The sequence below is a fragment of the Heterodontus francisci genome, chromosome 28 (assembly GCF_036365525.1).
Source record: "Heterodontus francisci isolate sHetFra1 chromosome 28, sHetFra1.hap1, whole genome shotgun sequence".
Classification (NCBI taxonomy): Eukaryota; Metazoa; Chordata; class Chondrichthyes; order Heterodontiformes; family Heterodontidae; genus Heterodontus; species Heterodontus francisci.
Window position 1 is genome coordinate 15,401,598 of NC_090398.1, and position 12,786 is coordinate 15,414,383.

Genomic DNA, 12,786 nt, shown 5'->3' on the forward strand with positions numbered 1-12,786 from the left:
CCTGTGTTAGAGAGAGAGGGGAAATCAGCCAGGGTTCCTGCTCCTGATCACTGTCCAGTGACCCCTGGGTTAGAGAGAGAGAGAGGGGAAATCAGCCAGGGTTCCTGCTCCTGATCACTGTCCAGTGACCCCTGGGTTAGAGAGAGAGGGGAAATCAGCCAGGGCTCCTGCTCCTGATCACTGTCCAGTGACCCCTGGGTTAGAGAGAGAGAGAGGGGAAATCAGCCAGGGTTCCTGCTCCTGATCACTGTCCAGTGACCCCTGGGTTAGAGAGAGAGGGGAAATCAGCCAGGGTTCCTGCTCCTGATCACTGTCCAGTGACCCCTGGGTTAGAGAGAGAGAGGGGAAATCAGCCAGGGTTCCTGCTCCTGATCACTGTCCAGTGACCCCTGGGTTAGAGAGAGAGAGAGGGGAAATCAGCCAGGGTTCCTCCTCCTGATCACTGTCCAGTGACCCCTGGGTTAGAGAGAGAGAGAGGGGAAATCAGCCAGGGTTCCTCCTCCTGATCACTGTCCAGTGACCCCTGGGTTAGAGAGAGAGAGAGGGGAAATCAGCCAGGGTTCCTGCTCCTGATCACTGTCCAGTGACCCCTAGGTTAGAGGGAGAGGGAAATCAGCCAGGGTTCCTGCTCCTGATCACTGTCCAGTGACCCCCGGGTTAGAGAGAGAGGGGAAATCAGCCAGGGTTCCTGCTCCTGATCACTGTCCAGTGACCCCTGGGTTAGAGAGAGGGGGAAATCAGCCAGGGTTCCTGCTCCTGATCACTGTCCAGTGACCCCCGGGTTAGAGAGAGAGGGGGAAATCAGCCAGGGTTCCTGCTCCTGATCACTGTCCAGTGACCCCCAGGTGAGAGAGAGAGGGGAAATCAGCCAGGGTTCCTGCTCCTGATCACTGTCCAGTGATCGTTGGGTTAGAGGGAGAGGGAAATCAGCCAGGGTTCCTGCTCCTGATCACTGTCCAGTGACCCCTGGGTTAGAGAGAGAGGGGGAAATCAGCCAGGGTTCCTGCTCCTGATCACTGTCCAGTGACCCCTGGGTTAGAGAGAGAGGGGAAATCAGCCAGGGTTCCTGCTCCTGATCACTGTCCAGTGACCCCTGGGTTAGAGAGAGGGGGAAATCAGCCAGGGTTCCTCCTCCTGATCACTGTCCAGTGACCCCTGGGTTAGAGAGAGGGGGAACTCAGCCAGGGTTCCTGCTCCTGATCACTGTCCAGTGACCCCTGGGTTAGAGAGAGAGGGGAAATCAGCCAGGGTTCCTGCTCCTGATCACTGTCCAGTGATCGTTGGGTTAGAGGGAGAGGGAAATCAGCCAGGGTTCCTGCTCCTGATCACTGTCCAGTGACCCCTGGGTTAGAGAGAGAGGGGGAAATCAGCCAGGGTTCCTGCTCCTGATCACTGTCCAGTGACCCCTGGGTTAGAGAGAGAGGGGAAATCAGCCAGGGTTCCTGCTCCTGATCACTGTCCAGTGACCCCTGGGTTAGAGAGAGGGGGAAATCAGCCAGGATTCCTGCTCCTGATCACTGTCCAGTGACCCCTGGGTTAGAGAGAGAGGGGAAATCAGCCAGGGTTCCTGCTCCTGATCACTGTCCAGTGACCCCTAGGTTAGAGAGAGAGGGGAAATCAGCCAGGGTTCCTCCCCCTGATCACTGTCCAGTGACCCCTGGGTAAGAGAGAGGGGGAACTCAGCCAGGGTTCCTGCTCCTGATCACTGTCCAGTGACCCCTGGGTTAGAGAGAGGGGGAAATCAGCCAGGGTTCCTGCTCCTGATCACTGTCCAGTGACCCCTGGGTTAGAGAGAGAGGGGAAATCAGCCAGGGTTCCTGCTCCTGATCACTGTCCAGTGACCCCTAGGTTAGAGAGAGAGGGGAAATCAGCCAGGGTTCCTGCTCCTGATCACTGTCCAGTGACCCCTAGGTTAGAGAGAGAGGGGAAATCAGCCAGGGTTCCTCCCCCTGATCACTGTCCAGTGACCCCTGGGTAAGAGAGAGGGGGAACTCAGCCAGGGTTCCTGCTCCTGATCACTGTCCAGTGACCCCTGGGTTAGAGAGAGGGGGAAATCAGCCAGGGTTCCTGCTCCTGATCACTGTCCAGACTGTGAGGTAAGGAAAGGATTTGGCTGCAGCTGCAGTGATGTGGCACATGGAATATTCTGCTGGCTCTCACTGTGTGGCTTTGGGGAGGGGAACAGAGTTAATCATTGACAAGAGGAGGCTGCAGGCGCTGCGCTCAATCTTTGCCGAGCCCCTGGTGAGTGATGGCAGACACACAGTGGGTCTCACTGTTCCTGCAAGTTAGAAGGTCATAGGGTCAACTTCAGACAGGCAAAACCCATAATCCTCCAGACTATCAAGGTGCAGCTGTCAGTACTGAGGGAGTGCTGCACTGTCGGAGGGTCAGTACTGAGGGAGTGCTGCACTGTCAGAGGGTCAATACTGAGGGAGTGCTGCACTGTCGGAGGGTCAGTACTGAGGGAGTGCTGCACTGTCGGAGGGTCAGTACTGAGGGAGTGCTGCACTGTCAGAGGGTCAGTACTGAGGGAGTGCTGCACTGTCGGAGGGTCAGTACTGAGGGAGTGCTGCACTGTCAGAGGGTCAGTACTGAGGGAGTGCTGCACTGTCGGAGGGTCAGTACTGAGGGAGTGCTGCACTGTCGGAGGGTCAGCACTGAGGGAGTGCTGCACTGTCGGAGGGTCAGTACTGAGGGAGTGCTGCACTGTCGGAGGGTCAGTACTGAGGGAGTGCAGCACTGTCAGAGGTGCCATATTCTGCGATGTTGCATTAAACCGAGGTCCCGTCTGCCCTTTCAGGTAGATGTTAATGATCCCAGGGCCGTTCTGGGACAAGGGGGCTTGGGGAAGTTCTCCAGAGTGACCCAGCTCCCAGTATGTCCGTCTTTAACAACATCACTATAAATAGCTGATGCCCTGGGTCATTGCTTCCATTGGTCTGTGTGGCAGCTTGCTGTGTACAGTTTGTTACATTACAACTGTGACAGACTCTAAAGATTGTCCGTGACTGGCAGGTGAGTGGTTTGGGAGGGCCTGAGGAGGTGAAAGGTGTGATCGAATTACACTTCTGTCCCTCTGTTTGATTCAGTCTCTCAGTCTGTCTCGTTCTCACTCTATCTCCCGTACTCACTCTTTCTCTCTCTCTCTCTCTCTCTCTCCTGTACTCTCTCTCTCCCTCTCTCCTGTACTCTCTCTCTCTCTCGTACTCTCTCTCTCCCTCTCCCTCTCTCTCGTGTACTCACTTTTTCTCTCTCTCTCTCTGTCTGTCTCTCTCTCATTCTCTCTCTCTCTCGTTCTCTCTCTCTCTCGTCGCTCTATCTCCCTGTCTCTCTCTCTCTCCTGTCCTCAATCTCTCTCCCATACTCACTCTTTCTCTCTCTCTCGTTCTCTCTCTCTCGCCTGTACTCACACACTCTCTCTCTCTCTCTCTCTCTCTCTCGTTCTCTCTCTCACTCTCGCACTCTCTCTTTCCCTCTCCCTCTCCCTCTTTCTCCCGTACTCACTCTTTCTCTCTCTCTCGTTCTCTCTCTTTCTCTCTCTCTCTCACCTGTACTCACACACTCTCTCTCTCTCTCGTTCTCTCTCTCACTCTCGTACTCTCTCTTTCCCTCTCCCTCTCCCTCTTTCTCCCGTACTCACTCTTTCTCTCTCTCTCGTTCTCTCTCTCTCTCTCTCTCTCTCTCTCGCCTGTACTCACACTCTCTCTCTCTCTCTCTCTCTCTCGTTCTCTCTCTCTCTCTCTCTCCTGTACTCACTCTCTCTCTCTCTCATTCTCTCTCTCTCTCTCGTTCTCTCTCCTGTACTCATTCTCTCTCTCTCTCACTCTCTCTCCTGTACTCTCTTTCTCTCTCTCTCTCTCTCTCTCTCTCTCTCATTCTCTCTCTCCTGTACTCACGCTCTCTCTCTTGTTCTCTCTCTCTCTCTCTCCTGTACTCACTCTCTCTCTCCCTCTCCTGTACTCACACTTTTCTCTCTCTCTCTCTCGTTCTCTCTCTCTCTCCTGTACTCACTCTCTCTCTCTCTCTCCTGTACTCACTTTTCTCTCTCTCTCTCTCTCTCTCTCTCTCTCTTTCTCTCTCTCTCCTGTACTCACGCTCTCTCTCTTGTTCTCTCTCTCTCTCTCCTGCACTCACACTTTTCTCTCTCTCTCTCTCGTTCTCTCTCTCTCTCTTGTTCTCTCTCTCTCTCTCTTGTACTCACACTCTCTCTCTCCTGTACTCACTCTCTCTCTCTCTCTCTCTCCTGTACTCACACTCTCTCTCTCTCTCTCTCCTGCACTCACACTTTTCTCTCTCTCTCTCTCGTTCTCTCTCTCTCTCTCTCTCTTGTTCTCTCTCTCTCTCTCCGTTACTCACACACTCTCTCTCTCTCTCCTGTACTCACTCTCTCTCTCTCTCCTGTACTCACACTCTCTCTCTCTCCTGTACTCACTCTCTCTCTCTCTCTCTCTCCTGTACTCACACTCTCTCTCTCTCTCCTGTACTCACACTCTCTCTCTCTCTCTCTCCTGTACTCACACTCTCTCTCTCTCCTGTACTCACACTCTCTCTCTCTCTCCTGTACTCACACACTCTCTCTCTCTCTCCTGTACTCTCTCTCTCTCTCTCTCTCCTGTACTCACACACACTCTCTCTCTCTCCTGTACTCTCTCTCTCTCTCTCTCTCCTGTACTCACACACACTCTCTCTCTCTCCTGTACTCACACACTCTCTCTCTCTCTCCTGTACTCACTCTCTCTCTCTCTCCTGTACTCACACTCTCTCTCTCTCCTGTACTCACTCTCTCTCTCTCTCTCTCCTGTACTCACACTCTCTCTCTCTCTCTCCTGTACTCACTCTCTCTCTCTCTCTCCTGTACTCACACTCTCTCTCTCTCTCTCTCCTGTACTCACACTCTCTCTCTCTCCTGTACTCACACTCTCTCTCTCTCTCCTGTACTCACACACTCTCTCTCTCTCCTGTACTCACACTCTCTCTCTCTCTCTCCTGTACTCACACTCTCTCTCTCTCTCTCCTGTACTCTCTCTCTCTCTCTCTCTCTCCTGTACTCACACACACTCTCTCTCTCTCCTGTACTCTCTCTCTCTCTCTCTCTCCTGTACTCACACACACTCTCTCTCTCTCCTGTACTCACACACTCTCTCTCTCTCTCCTGTACTCACTCTCTCTCTCTCTCCTGTACTCACACTCTCTCTCTCTCCTGTACTCACTCTCTCTCTCTCTCTCTCCTGTACTCACACTCTCTCTCTCTCTCTCCTGTACTCACTCTCTCTCTCTCTCTCCTGTACTCACACTCTCTCTCTCTCTCTCTCCTGTACTCACACTCTCTCTCTCTCCTGTACTCACACTCTCTCTCTCTCTCCTGTACTCACACACTCTCTCTCTCCTGTACTCACACTCTCTCTCTCTCTCTCTCCTGTACTCACACTCTCTCTCTCTCCCTGTACTCACACTCTCTCTCTCTCTCCTGTACTCACACACTCTCTCTCTCTCTCCTGTACTCACACTCTCTCTCTCTCTCTCCTGTACTCACACACTCTCTCTCTCTCTCCTGTACTCACACTCTCTCTCTCTCTCTCCTGTACTCACACTCTCTCTCTCTCTCTCTTGTACTCTCTCTCTCTCCCTCTCTCTTTCCACACTACAGTGTTTCCTGTCCCCAGGACAGCCAGTGCTTGACCGGTTTTCAGTCAGTAGGATGATAGTACAGGGGGAGTCACTGAGCCTGAATTCCACATTCCACCCACACAGTGCAGCAGAGGTCGGAAGACAGTCCAAGGTATGTTCTGCTCTTTGCTGCCCGGGCCTGGTATGTCGGTCTCTGCAGAGGCAGTCACTGGAGAGCGCTTGGTTCCCGAGCTGGTCCTGGCTCTCTGCCCATGGTTTGGCTCTGCTCAGCCTGCTGGGTGTGAATTGAGTTGTGGTTCTGTCAAATCTCGTATGGGCAGAGGCCCGAAGTGATGTGAGGTTGTCTCGCCTCAGTTCCCCTCTTTCCCCTCCCCCCCACTCTCTCTCTCCCCCACTCTCTCTCTCCCCCTCCCCCCACTCTCTCTCTCCCCCTCCCCCCACTCTCTCTCTCTCCCCCTCCCCCCACTCTCTCTCTCTCCCTCCCCCCCACTCTCTCTCTCTCCCCCCACTCTCTCTCTCTCCCCCTCCCCACACTCTCTCTCCCCCTCCCCCCACTCTCTCTCTCTCCTCACCCCCCACTCTCTCTCCCCCCCCACTCTCTCTCTCTCCCCCTCCCCCACTCTCTCTCCCCCCCCCTCCCCCCACTCTCTCTCCCCCCCCACTCTCTCTCTCTCCCCCTCCCCCCACTCTCTCTCTCTCCCTCCCCCCCACTCTCTCTTCTCTCCCCGTCCCCCACTCTCTCTCTCTCCCTCCCCCCCACTCTCTCTCTCTCCCCCTCCCCCCACTCTCTCTCTCTCCCTCCCCCCCACTCTCTCTCTCTCCCTCCCCCCCACTCTCTCTCTCTCCCCCCACTCTCTCTCTCTCCCCCTCCCCCACTCTCTCTCTCCCTCCCCCCCACACTCTCACTCTCCCTCCCCCCCACTCTCTCTCTCCCCCCACTCTCTCTCCCCCCCCCTCCCCCCACTCTCTCTCCCCCCCACTCTCTCTCTCTCCCCCTCCCCCCACTCTCTCTCTCTCCCTCCCCCCCACTCTCTCTCTCTCCCCCTCCCCCCACTCTCTCTCTCTCCCTCCCCCCCACTCTCTCTCTCTCCCCCTCCCCCCACTCTCTCTCTCTCCCTCCCCCCCACTCTCTCTCTCTCCCTCCCCCCCACTCTCTCTCTCTCCCCCCACTCTCTCTCTCCCCCTCCCCCCACTCTCTCTCTCTCCCCCCACTCTCTCTCTCTCTCCCCCTCCCCCCACTCTCTCTCTCCCTCCCCCCCACACTCTCACTCTCCCTCCCCCCCACTCTCTCTCTCCCCCCCCCACTCTCTCCCTCTCCCCCTCCCCCCACTCTCTCTCTCTCCCCCCCCACTCTCTCTCTCTCCCCCTCCCCCCACTCTCTCTCCCTCCCCCCCACACTCTCACTCTCCCTCCCCCCCACTCTCTCTCTCCCCCCCTACTCTCTCTCTCTCCCCCTCCCCCCACTCTCTCTCTCTCCCCCCCCACTCTCTCTCTCTCCCCTCCCCCCACTCTCTCTCCCTCCCCCCCACTCTCTCTCTCTCCCCCTCCCCCCACTCTCTCTCTCCCTCCCCCCCACACTCTCACTCTCCCTCCCCCCCACTCTCTCTCTCCCCCCCCACTCACTCTCTCTCCCCCTCCCCCCACTCTCTCTCTCCCTCCCCCCCACTCTCTCTCTCCCCCCCACTCTCTCTCTCTCCCTCCCCCCCACTCTCTCTCTCTCCCCCTCCCCCCACTCTCTCTCTCCCTCCCCCCCACACTCTCACTCTCCCTCCCCCCACTCTCTCTCTCTCCCCCTCCCCCCACTCTCTCTCTCCCTCCCCCCCACTCTCTCTCTCCCCCCCTCCCCCCACTCTCTCTCTCCCTCCCCCCACACTCTCACTCTCCCTCCCCCCCACTCTCTCTCTCTCCCCCTCCCCCCACTCTCTCTCCCTCCCCCTCCCCCCACTCTCTCTCCCCCTCCCCCCACTCTCTCTCCCCCTCCCCCCACTCTCTCTCCCCCTCCCCCCCACACTCTCACTCTCCCTCCCCCCCACTCTCTCTCTCTCCCCCTCCCCCCACTCTCTCTCTCCCTCCCCCCCACACCTCACTCTCCTCCCCCCCACTCTCTCTCTCTCCCCCTCCCCCCAATCTCTCTCTCCCTCCCCCCCACACTCTCACTCTCCCTCCCCCCACTCTCTCTCTCCCTCCCCCCACACTCTCACTCTCCCTCCCCCCCACTCTCTCTCTCTCCCCCCCACTCTCTCTCTCTCCCCCTCCCCCCACTCTCACTCTCCCTCCCCCCCACTCTCACTCTCTCCCCACCCCCCCCCCACGACTCTCTCTCCGCCCTCCCCCCCACACTCTCACTCTCGGCCCTCACACCCCCGCCCCCCACTCACTCTCTCCCCCACCCCCCCACTCTCTCTCTCCCCTCCCCCCCACTCACTCTCTCCCCCACCCCCCCCCACTCTCTCTCCCCCTCCCCCCCCACTCTCTCTCTCACTCTCTCCCCCGACCCCCCCCGACTCTCTCCCGCCTCCCCCCCCACACTCTCACTCTCTCCCCCACCCCGAACCCCACTCTCTCTCCTTCCCCCCCACTCTCTCTCTCCCCCTCCCCCCCCACTCTCTCCCCCTCCCCCCCCACACTCTCACTCTCTCACCCCACCCCACCCCACTCTCTCTCCTTCCCCCCCACTCTCTCTCTCTCCCTCCCCCCCACTCTCTCTCTCTCCCTCCCCCCCACTCTCTCTCTCTCCCCCTCCCCACACTCTCTCTCTCCCTCCCCCCAACACTCTCACTCTCCCTCCCCCCCACTCTCTCTCCCCCCCCACTCTCTCTCTCTCCCCCTCCCCCCACTCTCTCTCTCTCCCTCCCCCCCACTCTCTCTCTCTCCCTCCCCCCCACTCTCTCTCTCTCCCCCCACTCTCTCTCTCTCCCCCTCCCCCCACTCTCTCTCTCCCTCCCCCCCACACTCTCACTCTCCCTCCCCCCCACTCTCTCTCTCCCCCCCCACTCTCTCTCTCTCCCCCTCCCCCCACTCTATCTCTCCCTCCCCCCCACTCTCTCTCTCTCCCCCCCACTCTCTCTCTCTCCTCCCCCCCACTCTCTCTCTCTCCCTCCCCCCCACTCTCTCTCTCTCCCCCTCCCCCACTCTCTCTCTCCCTCCCCCCCCACACTCTCACTCTCCCTCCCCCCCACTCTCTCTCTCTCCCCCCCCACTCTCTCTCTCTCCCCCTCCCCCCACTCTCTCTCTCCCTCCCCCCCACACTCTCACTCTCCTCCCCCCCACTCTCTCTCTCTCCCCCCCACTCTCTCTCTCTCCCCCTCCCCCCACTCTCACTCTCCCTCCCCCCCCACTCTCACTCTCTCCCCCACCCCCCCCCACACTCTCTCTCTCTCCCCCTCCCCCCCACACTCTCACTCTCTCCCCCACCCCCCCCACTCACTCTCTCCCCCACCCCCCCCACTCTCTCTCTCCCCCACCCCCACCACTCTCTCTCTCCCCCTCCCCCCCACTCACTCTCTCCCCCACCCCCCCACTCACTCTCTCCCCCACCCCCCCCACTCTCTCTCCCCCTCCCCCACACTCTCTCTCTCACTCTCTCCCCCACCCCCCCCACTCTCTCCCCCTCCCCCCCCACACTCTCACTCTCTCCCCCACCCCACCCCACTCTCTCTCCTTCCCCCCCACTCTCTCTCTCCCCCCTCCCCCCCACTCTCTCCCCCTCCCCCCCACTCTCTCCCCCTCCCCCCCCACACTCTCACTCTCTCCCCCACCCCACCCCACTCTCTCTCCTTCCCCCCCACTCTCTCTCTCTCTCTCTCTCTCCCCCTCCCCCCCCCACACTCTCACTCTCTCCCCCACCCCACCCCACTCTCTCTCCTTCCCCCCCACTCTCTCTCTCTCTCTCTCTCCCCCTCGCCCCCCACACTCTCACTCTCTCCCCCACCCCCCCCACTCTCTCTCTCCCCCTCCCCCCCCACTCTCTCCCCCTCCCCCCCCCACTCTCTCCCCCTCCCCCCCACACTCTCACTCTCACCCCCTCCCACCCCACTCTCTCTCCCCCCCTCCCACCCCACTCTCTCTCCCCCCCACACCCTCACTCTCTCCCCCCCCCCACTCTCTGTCTCTCTCCCCCTCCCCCCCACTCTCTCTCCCCCTCCCCCCCACTCTCTCTCCCCCTCCCCCCACTCTCTCTCTCTCCCCTCCCCCCCACTCTCTCTCCCTCCCCCCCACTCTCTCTCTCTCTCCCCCTACCCCCCCACTCTCTCTCTCTCCCTCCCCCCCCCACTCTCTCTCTCCCCCCCCACTCTCTCTCTCTCTCCCCCTCCCCCCCACTCTCTCTCTCCCCTCCCCCCACTCTCTCTCTCTCCCTCCCCCTCCCCTTCCCCCCCACTCTCTCTCCCCTCCCCCTCCCCCCCACTCTCTCTCTCTCCCCCTTCCCCCCCCACTCTCTCTCTCTCCCCCTCCCCCCCACTCTCTCTCTCTCCCCCTCCCCCCACTCTCTCTCTCTCTCCCCTCCCCCCACTCTCTCTCTCTCTCCCCTCCCACCACCCTCTCTCTCTCCCCCTCCCACCACACTCTCTCTCTCCCCCTCCCACCACCCTCTCTCTCTCTCCCTCCCCCCACTCTCTCTCTCCCCCTCCCCACCACTCTCTCCCTCCCCCCCACTCTCTCTCTCCCCCTCCCCCCCACTCTCTCTCTCCCCCCCCCCACTCTCTCTCTCTCTCCCCCTCCCCCCACTCTCTCTCTCCCCTCCCCCACTCTCTCTCTCCCCCTCCCCCCACTCTCTCTCTCCCCCTCCCCCCTCTCTCTCTCTCCCCCTCCCCCCCTCTCTCTCTCTCCCCCTTCCCCACCACTCTCTCTCTCTCCCCCTTCCCCACCACTCTCTCTCCCCCTTCCCCCCACTCTCTCTCCCCCTCCCCCCCCCACTCTCTCTCCCCCTCCCCCCCCACTCTCTCTCTCCTCCTCCCCCCCACTCTCTCTCTCCTCCTCCCCCCCACTCTCTCTCTCCTCCTCCCCCCCACTCTCTCTCTCCTCCTCCCCCCCACTCTCTCTCTCCTCCTCCCCCCCACTCTCTCTCTCCTCCTCCCCCACTCTCTCTCTCCCCCTCCCACCAACTCTCTCTTCCCCCCTCCCCCCACACTCTCTCTTCCCCCCTCCCCCCACACTCTCTCTCTCCCCCCGTCCCCCCCCACTCTCTCTCTCCCCCCGTCCCCCCCCACTCTCTCCCCCCGTCCCCCCCCACTCTCTCTCTCCCCCCTCCCCCCACTCTCTCTCTCCCCCCTCCCCCCACTCTCTCTCTCCCCCCTCCCCCCACTCTCTCTCTCCCCCCTCCCCCCACTCTCTCTCTCCCCCCTCCCCCCACTCTATCTCTCCCCCTCCCCCCCACTCTCTCCCTCTCCCCCCACTCTCTCTCTCCCTCCCCCTCCCCCCCACTCTCTCTCTCTCTCCCTCTCCCCCCCACTCTCTCTCTCTCTCCCTCTCCCCCCACTCTCTCTCTCCCCCTCCTCCTCCCCCCCACTCTCTCTCTCTCTCTCTCTCTCTCTCTCCCCCTCCCACCAGCCTCTCTTTCTCCCCCTCCCCCCACTCTCTCTCTCTCCCCCTCCCCCCACTCTCTCTCTCTCCCCCTCCCCCCACTCTCTCTCTCTCCCCCATCGCCCCCCCACTCTCTCTGTCTCCCCCTCCCCCCCCACTCTCCCTGTCTCCCCCTCCCCCCCACTCTCTCCCTCTCCCCCTCCCCCCCACTCTCTCTCTCCCCCTCCCCCCCCACTCTCTCTCTCTCCCCCTCCCCCCCACTCTCTCCCCCTCCCCCTCCCCCCCACTCTCTCCCCCTCCTCCCCCCACTCTCCCCCCCTCCCCCCCTCCCCCCCACTCTCCCCCACTCTCTCCCCCTCCCCCCCACTCTCCCCCTCCCCCCCACTCTCTCTCTCTCCCCCTCCCCCCACTCTCTCTCTCTCCCCCTCCCCCCCACTCTCTCCCCCTCCCCCCCCACTCTCTCCCACTCCCCCCCCCACTCTCTCCCACTCCCCCCCACTCTCTCTCTCTCTCTCTCCCACTCCCCCCACTCTCTCTCTCTCTCCCCCTCCCCCCCACTCTCTCCCCTCCCCCCCACTCTCTCCCCTCCCCCCCCACTCTCTCCCCTCCCCCCCCACTCTCTCCCCCCCCACTCTCTCCCCCCCACTCTCTCCCCCTCCCCACTCTCTCCCCCTCCCCTCTCTCTCCCCCTCCCCCCCACTCTCTCTCTCTCTCTCTCTCCCCCTCCCCCCCACTCTCTTCCCCCTCCCCCCCACTCTCTCTCCCCCTCCCCCCCACTCTCTCTCCCCCTCCCCCCACTCTCTCTCCCCCTCCCTCACACTCTCTCTCTCTCTCTCCCCCTCCCTCCCTCCCTCCCTCCCACTCTCTCTCTCTCCATCCCTCCACTCTCTCTCTCCCCCTCCCCCCCACTCTCTCTCTCCCCCTCCCCCCCACTCTCTCTCTCCCCCTCCCCCCACTCTCTCTCTCCCCCTCCCCCCCACTCTCTCTCCCCCTCCCCCCCCCCACTCTCTCTCTCTCCCTCCCCCCCACTCTCTCTCTCTCTCTGTCCCTCCCCCCACTCTCTCTCTCTCTCCCCCTCCCCCCACTCTCTCCCTCTCTCTCCCCCTCCCCCTCTCTCTCTCTCCCCTCCCCCCACTCTCTCTCTCCCCCTCCCCCCACTCTCTCTCTCCCCCTCCCCCACTCCCTCTCTCCCCCTCCCCCCACTCCCTCTCTCCCCCTCCCCCACTCCTCTCTCTCCCCTCCCCCACTCTCTCTCTCTCCCCCTCCCCCCACTCTCTCTCTCCCCCTTCCCCCCCACTCTCTCTCTCCCCCTTCCCCCCACTCTCTCTCTCTCCATCCCTCCACTCTCTCTCTCCCCCTCCCCCCCACTCTCTCTCTCCCCCTCCCCCCCACTCTCTCTCTCCCCCTCCCCCCCACTCTCTCTCTCCCCCTCCCCCCCACTCTCTCTCCCCCTCCCCCCCCCCACTCTCTCTCTCTCCCTCCCCCCCACTCTCTCTCTCTCTCTGTCCCTCCCCCCACTCTCTCTCTCTCTCCCCCTCCCCCCACTCTCTCCCTCTCTCTCCCCCTCCCCCCTCTCTCTCTCTCCCCCTCCCCCCCACTCTCTCTCTCCCCCTCCCCCCACTCTCTCTCTCCCCA

The 12,786-nt window shown here is 61.5% G+C and overlaps 1 pseudogene; it reads left to right on the top strand.

Annotated features, from left to right (window-relative positions):
• The window catches only part of LOC137385230 (cilia- and flagella-associated protein 45-like), a 30,886-nt pseudogene that overhangs the window by 3,869 nt on the left and 14,231 nt on the right, over positions 1 to 12,786 (top strand).